The sequence below is a fragment of the Mesoplodon densirostris genome, chromosome 10 (genome assembly GCF_025265405.1).
Source record: "Mesoplodon densirostris isolate mMesDen1 chromosome 10, mMesDen1 primary haplotype, whole genome shotgun sequence".
Lineage (NCBI taxonomy): Eukaryota > Metazoa > Chordata > Mammalia > Artiodactyla > Ziphiidae > Mesoplodon > Mesoplodon densirostris.
This window is the reverse complement of record NC_082670.1, coordinates 8,263,746-8,282,565: the sequence shown is the minus strand read 5'-3', so window position 1 is coordinate 8,282,565 and position 18,820 is coordinate 8,263,746.

The window sequence follows — 18,820 nt, the reverse complement described above, 5'->3', positions numbered from 1 at the left end:
ATGGGCAGTTTTTCTTCACCCCAGTTCATCTGCCCAACTGGATTGATGCTGAGTATTTCATTGTAGCCTAGAGTTATATTCCTAAATGTAGGTCTAATTATATCAATCTCCTCTCCACAGAACTACAACAGTTCCCCTTTTGTAAAGATTAACTTCTAAAACGCTTAGCCTGGCAGGTGAGGTCTTCCTCGATCCAACCTCAAACTGCTTTTCCAGACTTTTGTTCATTAAATGCTTCCCGTGCTTTGGCTGCTCTAATCTTCTTGCCTTGCCTTCAATATGTCAGGACCTTACAGGACTCCTCCTGACCTTTGCTCAGCCTTGAATGCCATTCCTCCCACTCAGAGCACGAGAAATAATTCTCATCCTTTAAATCCCAGCTTACAAATTCATCTCACAAAGCATCTCTAATCTCTCTAGTCAGAAACAATTGTCTCATAAAATAAAAGGTGTGAAGAGTAGAAAAAAAAAACAAGTGTCTCTTCTCCTGACTTCTTTTAGCATAATTTTATTTAACCCTGCTTTAATTCTGTTTAACCCCCTTTGCTGATCATCATTATTTGTTGAACATCCTATATCTTTATAATAAAGTTAATTAATGTAATGCTGTGCATGCTTCAGGTACAACGATGCCTGTTTAATAAAGCACGAGGAATATTCTCACTCCACTTTGTGTTTACTTAGTTATTTATGTCTCTCTCCTTCACCAATGACAAGTAGATTGAGGGCAGGGCCTATGCTTTCTTTGTTATCTGTGCTCTTTATAGCATTTGGCAAAGAGCCTTGCATATATTAGTAACAAAAATATATTAGGTTAAGAAGATACATTTTATGAAGGTTTAGCTCTTTCGGTGTGAAAAATGTTAAACAAAGGGCAATAATCAAAAGTGATTTGGAAGTGGGTATATAGTTGACCCCTGAACAACTCAGGTCCACTTATACATGTTTTTCTCAATAAGTATGTACCACGTGATCTGTGGTTGGTTGAATCCAAGGATGTGGAACCACGGATAAGGAAGGTTGACCATAAAGTTATGCAGCGATTTTCAACTCCGTGTGGGTGGGCTCCCCTAACTCCCTCACCATTCAAGGATCAACTGTACTTTGAGAAAAGATGTGCTCCTGAAAGTATATGACTTAATTAGATTTCTTTACATTTGAAAATTGGTCCTGAGTTTTCAATTTAATAGGAGATCTTTTTAAGAAAACCCCCGTGTTTCCATGTTGGGTTTAAAGTGAGCAGAGAATACTCACAGCCTTGCCATCTCCCTGAAACCTCCTACAAGTTTTAATTGTTGCCAGTAAACAATTTAACTACTTTTTCATTTTGACAACCAAACTCCTCCAGGATATCGCAGTTGAAATGTCCGCTGCTGCGTGGCCCATTGCCTTTTTTTTGTGTGTGTGTGCGGTACGCGGGCCTCTCACTCTTGTGGCCTCTCCAGTTGCGGAGCACAGGCTCCGGATGTGCAGGCTCAGCGGCCATGGCTCACGGGCCCAGCTGCTCCACGGCATGTGGGATCTTCCTGGACCGGGGCACGAACCCGTGTCCCCTGCATCGGCAGGCGGACTCTCAACCACTGTGCCACCAGGGAAGCCCCCATTGCCTTTTTGCTGCTGAAATTTCCTATGGCTTTCTAGGTGAATGAGCATCATCTGAATTAATGATGAAGCCATTTGATTTTATTGGGTAATTAATAAGTGCTGGGGAGGGGATCCTGGGTGATACATATGTGCATCTTTTTGTATTTACAGGAGAGGAATATAAACCAGAAATGAAGGATGCTTTGGGCCAGCTGTACTAAAACGACTCTGGGCCAGTGGGGTCCCCCTCTGACTGCACTGAGGTCATGAAAAGATCAGGGCTTCTGAGGACTTGTGTAAACATGCATACATTTCCCTAGCATGTATTTTTTACTTTTCTTTTAGCATGCTGGGAAAAACAACAACAACAAAACAACCCAATCCCCAAGCAAGCACAAGTGCAGGCAGAATACTCATACAGCAAGGTTTCAGAATACAGCCCGAATGGAGAACACCCCTTTTCCAAGAGTGCACTGGTTTGTTTGTGATGGTAGTCTTTACAAATTTTAAATGTTGTGCATTTCTCTTTTGCACATGGCATGAAAAAAACAGAAAGGAGATAGCTAAGAAAACATTTCCCATTCCATCTGTTATGTGTTGTATGATGTCCCCGCTAAAGATATGTTGAAGTCCTAACTCCAGGACCACAGAATGTGACCTTACTTGGAAATAGGGTCATTGCAGATGTGATTAGTTAAGTTGAGGTCATATTGGAGTAGGGTGAGCCCTTAATGCAATATGATCCATGTCCTTATAGAAGGAGGGAAATTTGGACATAGACACTGACTGGGAGAATGCCATGTGTTGACAGAGGCAGAGATTTGAGTGATGCAGCTGCAAACCAAGGGAACACCAAGGATTGCCAACCACCACTAGAAGTTAGGAAGAGGCAAGGAAGGATCTACTCAGAGTTTTAGAGGGAACAAGGCCTTGCTGATACCTTGGTTTTGGACTTCTAGCCTCCAGAACTGTAGGAGAGTAAATTTCTGTTGTTTTAAACCATCCAGTTCGTGGTACTTTGTTACAGCAGCCCTAGAAAACTAATATATACCACCTTCTTGCCTTTTGGTTTCTCTGTCCAGAGGCAATCAATGTTAACATGTCTGGTGGTAATACTTTATTTTAATTTGAAAATCAATGTGATTGATTTTTGAATAGATAGTGCATTCAAATGGGTTAAAAATTACTCAAAATAGTCAGCCCTATAAAAGATGAAATCTTGGGGCTTCTCTGGTGGTGCAGTGGTCCCCCGATGCAGGGGACACGGGTTCATGCCCCGGTCCGGGAGGATCCCACATGCCGCGGAGTGGCTGGGCCCGTGAGCCATGGCCGCTGAGCCTGCGTGTCCGGAGCCTGTGCTCCGCAACGGGAGAGGCCACAACAGTGAGAGGCCCCCGTACTGCAAAAAAAAAAAAAAAAAAAAGAATGATAGCTATATAAGGAAAAATCTATTAGGAGGTCTGAGAAACAGAATATGTATATTTATATAATACAACATTAAAAAGAGCATACTTGTATATATATATTTTTAACATCTTTATTGGAGTGTAATTGCTTTACAATGGTGTGTTAGTTTCTGCTGTATAACAAAGTGAATCAGCTATATGAATACATCTATCCCCCTATCCCCTCCCTCTTGTGTCTCCCTCCCACCCTCACTATCCCACCCCTCTAGGTGGTCACAGAGCACCGAGTGAGCATACTTGTATATCAATCAACATTTCACACTGTCAATATAATATGCTTCTGTCCCATTACAGGGTCATAATTTTCAACACCTTAGGTCCTCAGGCATTTTAATGTCAAGTTTGCCTCATGAGGATGGGGTAGGAGAGACAACCTAGACAAGAGTTGAGCCGAGAAGCCTCCTCTTGGACCATAGTATTGAGCCCAGAAGAACTTGAGGCTTGGCAACAACCCCAGCCTCATGCACGTCCAAGGACAACTCACCCACAGGAAGCAAGTGTTCTTGCGTAAAGTTGTCTAAGTTTGATTCACCTAGAATTATATTATCATCCGGATTACATTTCTCCATCAACACCACAGGGGTAAGAGGTTTTATCAAAAATTTAAAAAGTTGAGGTATTGCCATTGAAAATATTCTTTAGGTTGATAACCTTACATGAAAAGGAAATGAACTCTCCTGGGTATTCTCAGTGAACTCTTACTGATTTGCTGTGATCTTATCTTATTTTTCCTGTGTTCACAAGATTTCCCTCCCCTGTGTTTACTTTTTCAGAATTTTGCCAGTGAAAGATGCCAGATTCACTGATCTAAAAATTTCAGAGTATCATCTTTTGTAGAAACCTGTATTTTGATCTGATCTTCCAGAATCTCATCTGATTTCTAACACTCTTCAAAGGCTACCACCGATCTTTTCTCATGGAAATGTGCAACCTTATTGTTTCAGTCCCTGAAGTTGAATTTCTTTGATTTATATGACAAAACAGGTCTCCTTAACATTTTCCTTATAATGAATACTTCTGATCACAAATGTTATTCTCTAGGGTATGATAGCAATAACTGCTTTGAAAAACCATCAGATAAGAAGGTTTCAAGATCTTCCAATGAATTATTATCTTTAGGGTCAACAGCCTTGATCTAAAAATCTCTAGAAAGATGGGATCAAGGAACCAGTAAAATGGACCAGATTCTTTCAGTGTGGATATGAGCTACTGAAATATTAGACATTTTCTGGCATTGTACCTTTATGTTGTAAAAGATGTAAAGTCTTGAACGTGCAGAAAGGTAAAATAAAACACTGAACAATAAGCCTTGAAGTAGTCTCGTGCTTGAAATGACAAATCACAACAATCAATGAAAACATTTATGCTGCACTTGAACCTTCACTGGTGGAATGTGTCGTTGTCTTCTAGGCTCGAAAGAAGAAAGTTTTTCAGGTGTGTTGTTATGGGGTTAAATACCAAAGAAGAAATGGAACTGATAGACATCATCCCTGGGAGAGTCAGAAATGACATGAATCATATGCCCCAAGACCTGTTGGAGGAGTTTAGGATCTTGACAGATGAACTACTCAGAGCCTTGGGAAGCATAGATAGACAGTGAACCCAATTTCCCCACCTCAGGCAGAGGCCGACTGGGTTGTTTCAGCTTGTGCTGACATTGGGGAAACGTCTCCCCTCCTCATTTCCCTGGTTCCTGGGTACACCCATGGCTGCTGTATAACATGGAGGGGGGCTGTTATACATCGTTATTCATGAAGCATTCCCAGGTGGGAACTCTGCAGGGACCACTGCTGGGTCTGCCTTTTCCTTTTCTCTTTGCCTGTGCAAACTGTGCTCATTTCTAAAGATTCCTCCAGTTCCATAATCTTTTCCCTGAATATTCCAATATCCATTGATCTTCCCCTAGTTGGATCTCTTTTTTTTTTTTTTGCGGTACGCGGGCCTCTCACTGTTGTGGCCTCTCCCGTTGCGGACCACAGGCTCCGGACGCGCAGGCTCAGCGGCCATGGCTCATGGGCCCAGCTGCTCCGCGGCATGTGGGATCTTCCCAGACCGGGGCACGAACCCGTGTCCCCTGCATCGGCAGGCGGACTCTCAACCACTGTGCCACCAAGGAAGCCCCCCCTAGTTGGATCTTTAGAACTAATTCTCATGGTACCCCTCATCTTGGCTATTTATCTATTTTATTGTCTCTCTCTGTGCCTCATCTTCCCCAGCCAGTGCACTGACAGTATCTAGTGGTAGGGACTATATTTTAATTTAATTTTTGCTTGTTTGTTTTCCTTTTAGTGCCTTTCATGTAGTATGAATGAATTAATAAATACTTGATTTTTCTATATGTCATCCTTGGAAATTCTAGGTTCTTGATAAACTGAGACAGTCTCAACTTTCTCCTATGAATGCTTAGGACAGGAGTGTCAGTGTTTGACCCAGAAAATATGATCAGTGTACCTCATTATAGAAATTTCTCTGATATATCAATCTTTATTGACGGGTTGATCACTGAACAATTTCCAAGTCAGTTGTAACAGCCGATACCCTCCTCCCACGGGAGAAACAAGCACAGTGGTCCACACTGGTCCCTTCTCTCCTAGTCAGCAAATCACATTCTCATCATCATCTATCAAGGTAAGTTTCCATGAAGAAAAGCCTCAGGTCACCTCCCTTAAAAGAATGTGCTATTGCATTGGTTTTACTGATGCCTTGTCAGCAGGACATGTATTTTCAGTTGTTCCCAGGAATGTTGTTGGCTCTTTTGCTGATCTGGTTTCACTTATGATCAATAGCCCAGTGTCAAGGATGCAGCCAGAGTCTGGGGCCTGAAGCTTTGGGTGAGAACCTGAGGCCCCTATTACCAAGCTGTAAATTTGACCTAATTTGCACCAGCCTCAGTGCAAATGGAGATGCTGGCTACACAAGTCAATGGAGGAATAGGCCAGGAATGCTTTTCTTCTTGCTTTAGGAGTCTTAAATTCACCTGGCTGTGAAGGTAGACAGGTGGGTAAAGCTCTATATGGTGGTTTTCAGTCTTGTACAAACAAAAATCCTTTTGAGAGTGACAGGACATACCAAAAACAATTTAAAAATTAATTGAGGGCTTCCCTGGTGGTGCAGTGGTTGAGAGTCAGCCTGCCGACGCAGGGGACACGGGTTCGTGCCCCGGTCTGGGAAGATCCCACGTGCCGCGGAGCGGCTGGGCCCGTGAGCCATGGCCGCTGAGCCTGCGCGTCCGGAGCCTGTGCTCTGCAATGGGAGAGGCCACAACAGTGAGAGGCCCGCGTACTGCAAAAAAAAAAAAAAAATTAATTGAGCTACAATAGGAACAAATTGTGACTGTACCAGGAAGTATGAAAATGGAAAGATCTGAACATTCTCTAAATAATTTACATAGGAACAGGCTCACAATATTGTGTGTATATGTTTTGGGGTTTCATGGAGATACCCTGAAGCCAATCCAGAAACCCAGTTAAATTCCAGGGAGGGACTTAAGGTCAAAAAAATCTCTGATTTGGAGATTCTGTAATTTACTTTATACCAGAAATCCTGCTACTTTTTTGGGCTTTTATTTGTTCTTTCAGTGACTTGGTATGTATTTATTTATCACCTAGTACTTCAAGTATTTTGCTGGATCATGGAGAGACAAAATCGCTAGAGTCCTTTTCTCTTGAAGTATTATCCTTCTGCTTTGGGAGACAGATCATTGCAGTGCTTCAGTAAGAGTATTTAATAGTAAGGTAAAGAACATCCTTCTTTAATTTAATTTCTGGATTCTCTTTTTGAACTTATCTTATTATTGGGGCTACCGAAGGACGAGGTGACATGTGGACTGGGTTTTGAAAGTTTGGGGACAGTTTGCCAATGATAGAAGACTGGTTAAAATACCCAACTTGCGTGAAAAGGCTGATCCTTTGCATTTTTCCAGATGCAGAAATGACAGTAAATTTCATCAGCTTGAAGACCAGTACCATTGCTGGGCAGCATAGTACAGGGGATAAGAATGCAGCTTATTAATCAAATGACCAGTTGTGATGCTTCGTTTATGTGTCACCTTGGCTAGGCCATGTTACCCAGTTGTGTAATCAAACACATGAGTCTAGATGTTGCTGTGAAAGTGTTTTGTAGGTGTAGTTAACTTCTACTATCAGTTGACTCTAAGTAAAAGAGACTACCCTTGGGTAATGTGGGTGGACCTCGTCCAATAATTTGAAGGTCTTAAGAGCAAGACCTGGGGCTCCCCAGGGAAGAAGAAATTCTGCCTCAAGACTGTAGTATCAATATCTGCCTGAGTTTCTAGTCTGCCGGACTGCCCTACAGATTCCAAACTTGTCAGCCCACACAATTGCTTTAAAATAAATCTCTATGATCTATCTGTCTATCTATCTATATCTATCTATCTATCTATCTATCTATCTATCTATTATCTATCTATCTATCTATCTATCTAATCATCTACCTTTCCATTTATCATCATCTAATTGGTTCTGTTTCTCTGGAGAACCCAGCTGATACACCAGGGTTGAGGCTTGTGTTTGAATTCCGGCTCTGAATTCAGATTCCCATACTTCATAGCTGTATGACTTTAGACAAATTACTTGATTGGCCAATATATCAATCTGTTCACATATAAAATGAGATAATAATAGTAATTCCCTCATAGGGTTTTTGGGAGGATTAAGTGAGTGAACACATTTAAGCTCTGAGCAAGGTGTCTAGCATGGGTGAAGGGCTTGGAAACATTAGCTCCTATTCTACTTTCAGGTAAACATTTTTTGGCCTCGATTTGTTTGAGGCATGGAGGTAATACAAAACTGTACATCATGGTAACCTGAGTTTTTCTGGAGCATGTTTGTTTTTAGAAGTTCTTCTGACCCAGCACTTTCCATCGGCCATATGAACAGCCACAGGATTGTTCTGCAGCTGCTACTTAACCAGCAAAGTTGGTCACCCCCAAAATGGGCTGAGGAAGTGATTCTGGGAAGCACGGTCTGGACAGGGGAACTGGTTACTGGGGAGCAACAACCGTAGAGATCACTGCGGTGACTCAGGACTCAGGATACACACTGAGGTTCTGTTTGAACCAAAACGCTCTACCCCAGGAAGCAAGATGAGGTGCTCAGCTACATTAAGGTTACTCACCATTGGCCCGTCCCTCAGCTAAAATGAACTGCTTTAAGGAGGTACCCACCTAATATTATGTGCTGTGTTGAGACATTCAATATTTTAGCTGGTAATCTTGCTGCATTTGTTTGTGTATATGCCTGGAGTGTACAGAAGGGTCTGTATGGTGTAAATTAGCTGAATGAAAAAGCCCAGTGTCCAGCCTATAATATCCAGTGCTGTCCCATTCCCGATGGAGGCCATCGGAGAGGTCTGTGCCCCGCAGGGCAGGCCCCAGGAGTGCATTTGTACAGAGTACAGTGATTTGGTTGGAATGGAGCCTTCCTCAGAGAGGACTTCTAAGGAAGCAGCTCAGGGCTGCCCCTGAATATGTGCTGGATGAGTAACATAACCCTGGAAGGGCTTGTTGGTTTTTTCTGATGGTGGTGATATTTGTTTAACGTTGCTTGAACATAGATCAGTGAGGCTGTTGATCCCTGGGAAAGAAACTTGTGAAACCACAGTTTTTGGTTTTAGGAGGATGGTTTTATATAATAGGGATTAATTGGCAAAAATGGGAAGCATAGACACAAATCACTCGTTTTCTTTCCCAAATGTCTTAAAAAGCATGAAAGCCCAGTAAATAAAAAACTGAATGAGATTAGTGGGAAATCCTTTTTTCAATGGAAAAAGGTGAAATAAGGTGACTAGCTATTTGTTTTGTACTCCAGCTTCCCACCTCCCTCTGGCCTGGAGCCTGGCCTGGTACTGCTCAAGTATCTGATTGTGATTTAAGAGGTTCCTTCCAGTCTGCATGGACCTGGGAGCCATGAATCATCCTGGGACACACTTATGGAAACTGGGTAAATTTAGAATCACTCTTGGGACAAGTGGTGGTCATAGACATGTATGTCAGACATTTCCAGCTCTTCACTTTCTGCGCACATGGTAGGATTGCATTTGGCCCTCTTGCGGTTGGGTAGGGCCACATGACCAATTCTGGCCAGTGAGACAGAGTGAAAGTGTCTTGAGCCACTTCTGAGCTGAACCATATAATTACCTATGTGAGACCTCCTAGTATTGCTTTTTCTCTGGAATAGCAACTGGCAATTTTTGAGAAGGTGACCTCTCTCCATTAGCCTGAGTTCTTGAGTGATTACCAAAAATTCCCCCTCCTAATGACTAGAAATGAACATATATCGTGATCAAGAAATAAATATTTTTTTGAGGCATTCATAGAGATTTTGGGGTTGTTTTACAACATAACCCAGTCTTCCCTGATTGATACAGAAGCCTGATCATTGAATCACAGAATGTCATGTAACCAAACTTTCTTGCACTTCTCAGGTACATTTGTATTCCTAAAAGTTAATCTAATATCCCTCCCCAAATTCCAGGAGTCCTTTCATCTGGAGCTGACTCAGAATATAACAGATGCAGGACTCTAAACAAGAGCAGACCTCTTCCTTTTGTTCTAGAAATGAATACTTGAAGGCTTTTCTAGAATTTGGTCAGGGTCTAGAAGTGAGAAGGTAGAGTTATTTTAAAGTTATTAGTTATCAGAGCTGAAAGAGATCCTTGGGATCAATTGTCCAAAACTTTAATTTTATCAAGAAGGAAATCAAAGCTCATGGAAATGAGGAGAGTAATTTAACCAAGGTCACCTAGCTTGCTAGTTGGTTAGTGGTCAGTGCAGGATAAAAGCTCAAGACCCTTGGTTACATTTTTATTTTTTCTGTGTAAACAGGGACTATTTGTAAAGGTCAAAAATGAGTCCACTGAACTCTAAGTCAGCTCTGCCAGCAGAAGTATAACGCAAGCTACAAATATGCTATTATTATTATTATTTTTTAAATTACTGGGCTGCTGTTCTTTTTTTTTTAAATTTATTTTATTTTTGGCTGAGTTGGGTCTTCGTTGCTGTGCGCGGGCTTTCTCTAGTTGCGGCAAGCGGGGGCTACTCTTCGTTGTGGTGCGTGGGCTTCTCATTGCAGTGGCTTCTCTTGTTGTGGAGCACGGGCTCCAGGCACGCGGGCTTCAGTAGTTGTGCCATTTGGGCTCAGTAGTTGTGGCGCATGGGCTTATTTGCTCCGCAGCATGTGGGATCTTCCCGGACCAGGGCTTGAACGCATGTCCCCGGCATTGGCAGGTGGATTCTTAACCACTGAGGAGCCCAAATGTGCTATTTTTAAATAGCTGCATTAAAAGGTTAAGAGAAAGGGATGAACTTAGGTTTAATTATTTTATTTAAACCAATATATCAAAAATAGCATTATATTTTGGCATTTAATCAACAAAATTATTAATGAGATATTTTACTTTTTTCACACTGAGTCTTTGAAATCTGATGTGTCTTGTACACTTACAGCACATCTCATTTGGACTGGGCACATTTCAAGTGCTCGACAGCTGCCCGTGACCGGTGACTACCATACACAACAGCACAGTATCCTCTAAATTCTTGGAGGGCAGGGGATTTCAACTCAGTTCCCTTTGTAAAACACCTATTTTCATGTCCCCCATAATGACATGTTTCACAATTTCTTTATCCGGATACTAGACATCACAGTACTCGGCCTCTACTCACTTCATAGGGATGTAAAGGCAATTAATGAGATAATGTCTGAGTTCAGTGGGAGGTTCTATCTGTCTAAATTCAAGGTGCTATTCTCTTTTATGTGTCTGCGGGGAAGTCCCATTAGCACCCTCTGGAACTATGCATGTTACTGTAATGGAAAAACAAACATTTCTCATCAGGCAAGGAATAATACTAGGTTACTAGCAGGGGTTGGTTTTCCCATTGTAGGTGGGGACTTTCTGCTGAGAACTGGCAGAGTTATGAAGTCTCGTCCTGCTACCTTATGGTGAAGGCCATGGTGGATGGCAGGCTGTAGGGGAGGGGAGGTGGAGAAAGGTAGACCCTGGGGGTTAAAGGCTATTGTTTTCAGAGCTGGCCTGTGACCAATGTCCTTCCTTGGGGCAAGGGACTAAAGGAGGGACAGGTAGAACGTTGCTCTTTTAGGGTCCAGAATGGCTAGTTCAGGTTTTCTTGTTTGACTGAGTTTAGACAAGTTCCTGTTAACCAAGCTATGGACAGAATTTCCAGGGACAGCAAACTTTGTTATTTTCTCTCCTGTACCAACTCTGCAAAAAGGACAGGTTACCCCACAATAGCCTGGAACTCATGTCTGTTGCCTTCTTGTTCAAATTGTCTAGAGAGCCAATACTTTTGAACCCTTTAAAATAGCGCTGTGCACCATGGGTGGGTATAGCCTGCATTTTGAGGCCAGACTATATATTTATGTAAATGAATTTAGCCACTTCTCACACCCTTTGCTCCCAACCAACTTTTGAAAGTTAAGACACACACACACACACACACACACACGCACACATTCTTTTTAGCCTCAGAGTACAAGTAGATTGTTTGTGGTAGGTCGGAGAAGAAAGATTTAGGGAAATCTAATAGTGTATGATTACTCCTCCTAACAGCTACTTTTAATTTAGCACCTACTCTGTGCCAGACACTTTACATATACTGTTTCTCCTCCATACAACTGCCCTTAAAGGTGGGTGTTAATATCTCTATTTTATGGATGAAGACACTGAACTCCAGGAATTTAGCTTACTTGTTCAAGGTGGTAAGAAAAAATAATCTGAAACTTGGAAAAAAGCAGAAGGATGATTGCCTGCATGTGTTTTCAGTATTATCGGAAAAGCACTAACAGACTCACCCAAAGATTATGTTACTCTTTAGGGAAAGGTACATTTGATTGAATATTTTTTTTTTTTTTTTTTTTTTTTTTGCAGTACGCGGGCCTCTCACCCCTCTAAAGCTCAGCTCTTCAGTCAATAATTCATCATTTGCTTCTGAATGTGAAAGGTGACTTCAGAAAAGTCTTCCTCGGGACTTTCCTGGTGCCACAGTGGTTAAGAATCCGCCTGCCAATGCAGGGGACATGAGTTCGATCCCTGGTCTGGGAAGATCCCACATGTTGCGGAGCAACTAAGCCCGTGCACCACAACTACTGAGCCTGTGCTCTACAGCCTGCAAGCCACAACTACTGAGCCCATGTGCCACAACTACTGAAGCCCACGCACCTAGAACCCATGCTCCGCAACAAGAGAAGCCACCTCAGTGAGAAGCCCGCGCACCACAACGAAGAGTAGCCCCCACTCACTGCAACCAGAGAAAGCCCGTGCACAGCAACGAAGACCCAACACAGCCAAAATAAATAAATAAATAAACTTATTTAAAAAAGAAAAAGAAAAGAAAATTCTTCCTCATCCCTTATTAATTGAGCGTAGATCTCTAATCCCTGGTTTTCCTTTGGGGCAGGAGACTGACTCTCAGTGCCCTTCAAAGCTTGGCCTTTTGTCAACTTCCTCGAGGACCCTGTGAAAGCTCAGTGGCTGTGTTCCCATTTCCCTCTCCCACCATATGGGCTGCACTCACCTGAGGAGAGAGAGGGCATTTGGTCAGACAGAGAGCGACAGAGTGTCTCGGGAGTGGAGGCCTGGGTGGCAGCCTAAACAGTCAGCTTCTGCAGCCAGGGGACAGCAGCTGGGAAGATCGTCCAGAAACAACGGCCATCCTTTCATGGTTATGCCCATCAGCACGTTGCCGCTTCACACTCCTGGGTGTGTGTGCAGAGGTGAGGGTGTGGAGAATGAGCAAGTAGAGACAGGACTGAAAACTCAGGAAATGACAAATAAAAAAGAAAACGTGGGCCAAGTCTTTTCACACTAAAGGAGATAAACATATGGAATAAGTTATCAGAACAAGCAGCTAAATCAAAAGGCATAAATGAGTTCAACAGGTACCTGCTTTGTTTGCTTGAAGACGAAAGAACCAAAAGAAATTGGGTAAGAAAGGATAGGAGTGTTTCTCCTTCCTATAATTCATTAATTCAACAAAAATTTTGTTGAGCACCTACTAGATATCAGACACCGAGCTAGTTCCCAAGGATAAAAAGATGGATAAGACATGGTCCCTGCTCTTAAATTTCTCACAGACTAGTGTTTTAACTCCATAAAGTTTTTATGGTTTCAGAGTCCTACTAAAATTTCATCAGAATAAGTGTTTTAGGCATCTCAAGACATGTAGGCTTTGGTAATAAAATTAAATTCCTTCTCTTTGGATCCATGCTTTGATGCATCATTTTCAAACCAAGACCACTCCCACTCTAGGATGGAAGAGACCCAAAAGGCTCATAGTAGTGGGAGTTCTTTAGTTGGTCGCATGTGGTAGGACTTAGAGATTTTCACGCTAAGTGGAAATAGCCCAGGCTTTGCAGCCAGGAAGAATCCAGACTCAGCCATTAACTGGCCATGAAACCTTAGTCAAAGTATAATTTTCAAAATTTAAAAATTTGACTGTTGGGAGACAGTTCTCCATGGACCTCTTGAGTTTCTGCACATCTTATAAGCAAGGCACTAACTGTCTTTTGTTCCTAACTGTCTTTGCAAGGACATTTCCATAGCAAACAGCCTTGGAAAATAGAGATAATGTCTCCCTCTGGAGAAAAGGGAAGCAGACTTACCGGAAATTATAAAAGGTTTGGGTGCCCTTAGTATAATACATGTCACTTTTATAGGACTTGGGGGCAAGGGTAACGGGCACAAATACACAGATGCATGCTGCTTGCTGTACGATGATCATGAAGTCCTTTGTTTCTGACCCAGGAATCTTGTGTCTTCTACCAGCATCCTTGTGGCAGGCTAACTCGTTAGCTTGCAATTAGGGTAAAACCTTAGGTCTTCCATACGTTCTACATCAACTCTCATACAAACATACAGTGAGCACACATCAAAGACTGAGTTGACTCACTAATGAAGGAAGATAGTAAAGGTAGTTCTAAGAGCATTTGAAAATAGACATTTATTTACCCCTTTAGGGAAGAAAAGCTGCAGAAAGTTAGTTAAATTAGATACAAAACTGGGTAGTGTCCTACTGGTAAATAGAGCTACAACTTCTGGGATTATCTTTTATAATAGGAAGAATCCATTTACATATTTACTGGACAAAAATAAGTTGTAAAGAGTGGGTATAAGTATATGTATAACTGATTCACTTTGCTGTACACCTGAAACTAACACAACATTGTAAATCAACTATACTCCAATAAAATATTTTTTTAAATAAGTTGTAATTTAACAATCTACAAATTAACAAATTGGACTCTGTAATTTCACAGAGTCTGGGCTCTAATCTTAAGAAATATTCAATCAAATATTTATTTTTGTGTCCATTTCTGAAGCTAAACAAATGTTGAACTACATACACTTTCGGATTTTTTTTTTTTTTTTTTTTTTTGCGGTATGCGGGCCTCTCACTGTTGTGGCCTCTCCCATTGCAGAGCACAGGCTCCGGACACGCAGGCTCAGCGGCCATGGCTCACGGGCCCAGCCGCTCCGCGGCATATGGGATCCTCCCAGACCGGGGCACGAACCCGTATCCCCTGCATCGGCAGGCGGACTCTCAACCACTGCGCCACCAGGGAGGCCCACACTTTCGGATTTGACATTAGCACGCCACAAGGGTCAGGCATAAGTGTCCTCCTCGCGGTGGTTTAAGGTGGTTTAAGTCTAAGGCAAATGCTCTTAGGCTTCAGAGACCCAGCCTACCTGAGAGCCACAGTCCCCTCTCCCCATTTCCTGCTGAGGCCACATATAAAGCACCATAGCCTAGGGACTTCCCTGGCGGTCCAGTGGGTAGGACTTGGCACTTCCACTGCCGAGAGCCTGGGTTCAATCCCTGGTCGAGGAACTAAGATACCACAAGCCACATGGCATGGCCAAAAAAAGTAAAATAAAATAAAGCACCATAGCCTAAGTTTCTGTCTGTCTTTTTTTTTCTATTGAGCTTAGGAAATGGTCCTTCTCTGGCTTGTCCAGGGGTGGGTAATGACTTGCATAGGCCAGGAGTGTTGGGAGGCTCAATATCTTTTAGCTCCATTCTCTCTGGGCTTCCCAAGAGAGGGAGGTCCAGTGATAGGATTTTGGCAGGATTTGTTCCAGTGAGAGCCGTGCAGCAGTGGAACAGGCTGCCTGTCGAGTCTGGAATTGTCTGAGCTGCAGAAGTGTTCCCACTTGATATGGCAGATTGGAATAGGTGATTTCTAAGGTCTTTTCTAAAAGTAAGTCTAAGGTTTTCCTACATTTAGCTCTCTGACAGGAAGGCAGTGGGGTGCATGGACCAAAAGCAGAGGCTGAAGCCAGGCTGCCTGGATTTGAATTCTGTTACTTACAACTTATGCTGTGTGACCTTAGGCAAAACTCTGTGCCTCAGTTTTCTCATCTGTAAAATAGGTATGGGAATAGTAGTATCTATTTCATGGGGCTATGCTGCCTCATCTCACGAGGCTATTATAAGAAGTAAGTGGGTTAATACATGCAGAGTGTGTAGACCAGGGTTTGTGATTGGTAACTGTTAGCTATTATTAGTAACTGTTCAACAGCCCCAGCGAAACCTCCAATACTCTCAGTTCCCTTCTTTTAAAAAAATTTTTAAATTTATTTATTTATTTATTAAAAAAAAACTTTATTGGAGTATAATTGCTTTACAATGGTGTGTCAGTTTCTGTTTATAACAAAGTGAATCAGTTATACATATACATATATCCCCATATCTCCTCCCTCTTGCGTCTCCCTCCCACCCTCCCTATCCCACCCCTCTAGGGGGTCACAAAGCACCGAGCTGATTGATCTCCCTGTGCTATGTGGCTGCTTCCCACTAGCTATCGATTTTACCTTGTGAGTTCCCTTCTTTCTCCTGATAACTTGTGGGGCACTTTCAGCCTTTTCTCTTGGTAATCACACCCCAAATTGATGGGAACTGGGTGGGGCCGAGGGTAGAGGAGGAAGAAGCAAAGATCAGCGTGACAGCAGGAAGGTGTGAAAGAATTCGCTGTACCCTCCTACCCAGAGCACATCACAGCTGCAGTCAGCATCCTTGTTTGCAGCAGCAAATGCAGAAGAAGCAAGGAGGGGTGATCATCAATCATCATTGTCACTGTCACCATCATCTGCTGCTCCTTTCCCAAGGACCTCAAAGATGATTAGTGATGAAGCAATAAAACACCAAGAAGTTTAACAGTGTTTTCAAGCTCATTAAGATCTCCAGCCTTTCCATGGGTGCAGCGACTCCTGCAGATCTGTTAGCATCCTGCCCCGCACAGATGACGTGCTTAATAAATGTGGTCCTTACTCCTGTGCTGATACATCCCCCATCTTCACTTGCCAGTTGGCTTCCTTTCACCTCTTCCAGGATTGCTATTATAAAATCTCTCCAATTTCCCCAAATCTGATACCCTCACCTACCCCTGCCATCTCTCTTTGTAGAGTTTATCATCTCCCTCTTAAAGAGAACATAGAGACCATCAGGATAACCATCCAGTGCCCTACTCTGAAACCTGGCTTCCCAGCTATTACTTATTAATCCATTTTTCCCTGTTGTCTGAGAGGAATGGCATGTCCCCTCCTCTCTGAGGCTAAACCCTCTGCTGCCTGGGCTCTGCACCTCAGACCTTTCTGCCTCATCTGTTACCTTCACTCTCTACATGTCCTTAAAGTTCTAGCCCTCTTTTCTGAATATTCTATTGCTCCCTTTCCTTTAGCTCCTTCCACTTAGCCAATGGAAGTGTCCATGGCTTTTTTGTTGTTGTTGCGGTACGCGGGCCTTTCACCCCTGTGGCATCTCCCGTTACGGAGCACAGGCTCTGGGCGTGCAGGCTCAGCAGCCATGGCTCACGGGCCCAGCCGCCCTGCAGCATGTGGGATCTTCCTGGACCCATGTCCCCTGCATCGGCAGGCGGACTCTCAACCACTGCGCCACAGGGAAGCCCCTCACCTTTCTTTTTTTAAAAAATTTATTTATTTATGGCTGCATTGGGTCTTCGTTGCTGCGTGCGGGCTTTCTCTAGTTGTGGTGAGCGGGGGCTCCTCTTCGTTGCGGTGCGTGGGCTTCTCATTGCGGTGGCTTCGCTTGTTGTAGAGCACAGGCTCTAGGTGTGCGGGCTCAGTAGTTGTGGCACGTAGGCTCTGCAGTTGTGGCGCACGGGCTTAGTTGCTCCGCGGCATGTGGGATCTTCCCGGACCAGGGCTCGAACTTGTGTCCCCTGCGGTGGCAGGTGGATTCTTAACCATTGTGCCACCAGGGAAGCCCGCTTCTCACCTTTCGCCTCAACTATTTTACCCATCCATTGGACTTTCCTGGTGGTCCAGTGGGTAAGACTCCATGCTCCCAATGCCAGGGGCCCGGGTTGGGGAACTAGATCCCTCATGCCTCGTGGCACGGCGGGTGAAGACAACCCCAAAAAACTATCGAACCCATCCAGCCAAATCCATTCTCCAATCTGTTGTCAACGTAATTTGTTTAAAACTGAAGTCCTTAAACCCTCCATGGGTTCTTTGATGCTTTCCAAAGTCAAGTTCAAACTCCCTACATCCTTAATATGACCCATAGAGTTATGACACTCCCCCAACCCAAGTCTTGCCCTGACAGGCTTCTGCAGCTTTGCTGGTGGGAGGTCTGGAACAGGTGCCCACACTCCAGGCAAGTTGTATTTCCAACCCTTTCCCACGCCACCACCTCTCACAATCCAAGTCTTTTAATTTCTGCCAAGGTCTCTTTTCTCTCAACTCTCTTCCTGACAGATTCTTATTCCCTCTTCAAAACTTAACTCAAGAATCTTGCCTTCTGTGAAGCTTCTTCCCATTGTCCCGGGCTGCTTATTTACCCTTGTGCTCCAGCTGGAGCGTCTCCAGGACTTTGGAGATGCTCAATCCAGTTTTTTTTTTTTTTTTTTTTTTGCGGTATGTGGGCCACTCACTGTTGTGGCCTCTCCCATTGCGGAGCACAGGCTCCGGACGCGCAGGCTCAGCGGCCATGGCTCATGGTCCTAGCTGCTCCGCGGCATGTGGGATCTTCCCGGACCGGGGCACGAACCCGTGTCCCCTGCATCGGCAGGCGGACTCTCAACCACTGCGCCCCCAGGGAAGCCCTCAATCCAATTTCTTGAAAGTGTGAGCATGCACAGGCAGAGCAAGGCTGATAGAGCAACTTTATAGGCATCACGGCTGAGCCTTGAGTGAAAGTCCTGTGCGTATGTTTGCAGAAAGATGTCACTATTGGAAGATGATTTCTTCCACTCAGACCAATTTCTAAATGACAATTTTCATTTGATTAGCATTAGCTCTAGGTAGATAGATGTAGGCCACACGGATCAGTGCCATCTCTCCTGAAAATTGTAAATGTTTGGTTATGCTATGTCTAAGTGAAATTTTTATCAATAACGAGGACTTCGATGATCACTTCAAATTTCTCTTTGGTAAAATAAATGAGTCAATGAAAAGATTTAGAGAAAATCTACCCTAAGTGTGGTCTTTTGGGGGACACCTAAAGAGCTGGTCATTTTCCACTTGCTCACAGATGCACTGGAAGATCAGCAGGAGGGAATGGTGTTGGTAACGATGCCAGGCTGGCCATGGTTACTTGTGAGATGGTGGGTACAGGCAACAGGTATTGTGGGAGGCTGGAGACAGATGAGGTCAATTCAGGCCCAAGCAGAGGGAGAACAGATTGGACTCACCGGAGGGGCAGCAGTTGTTAAAAATTATAAAAATGGGGCTTCCCTGGTGGCACAGTGGTTGAGAGTCCGCCTGCCGATGCA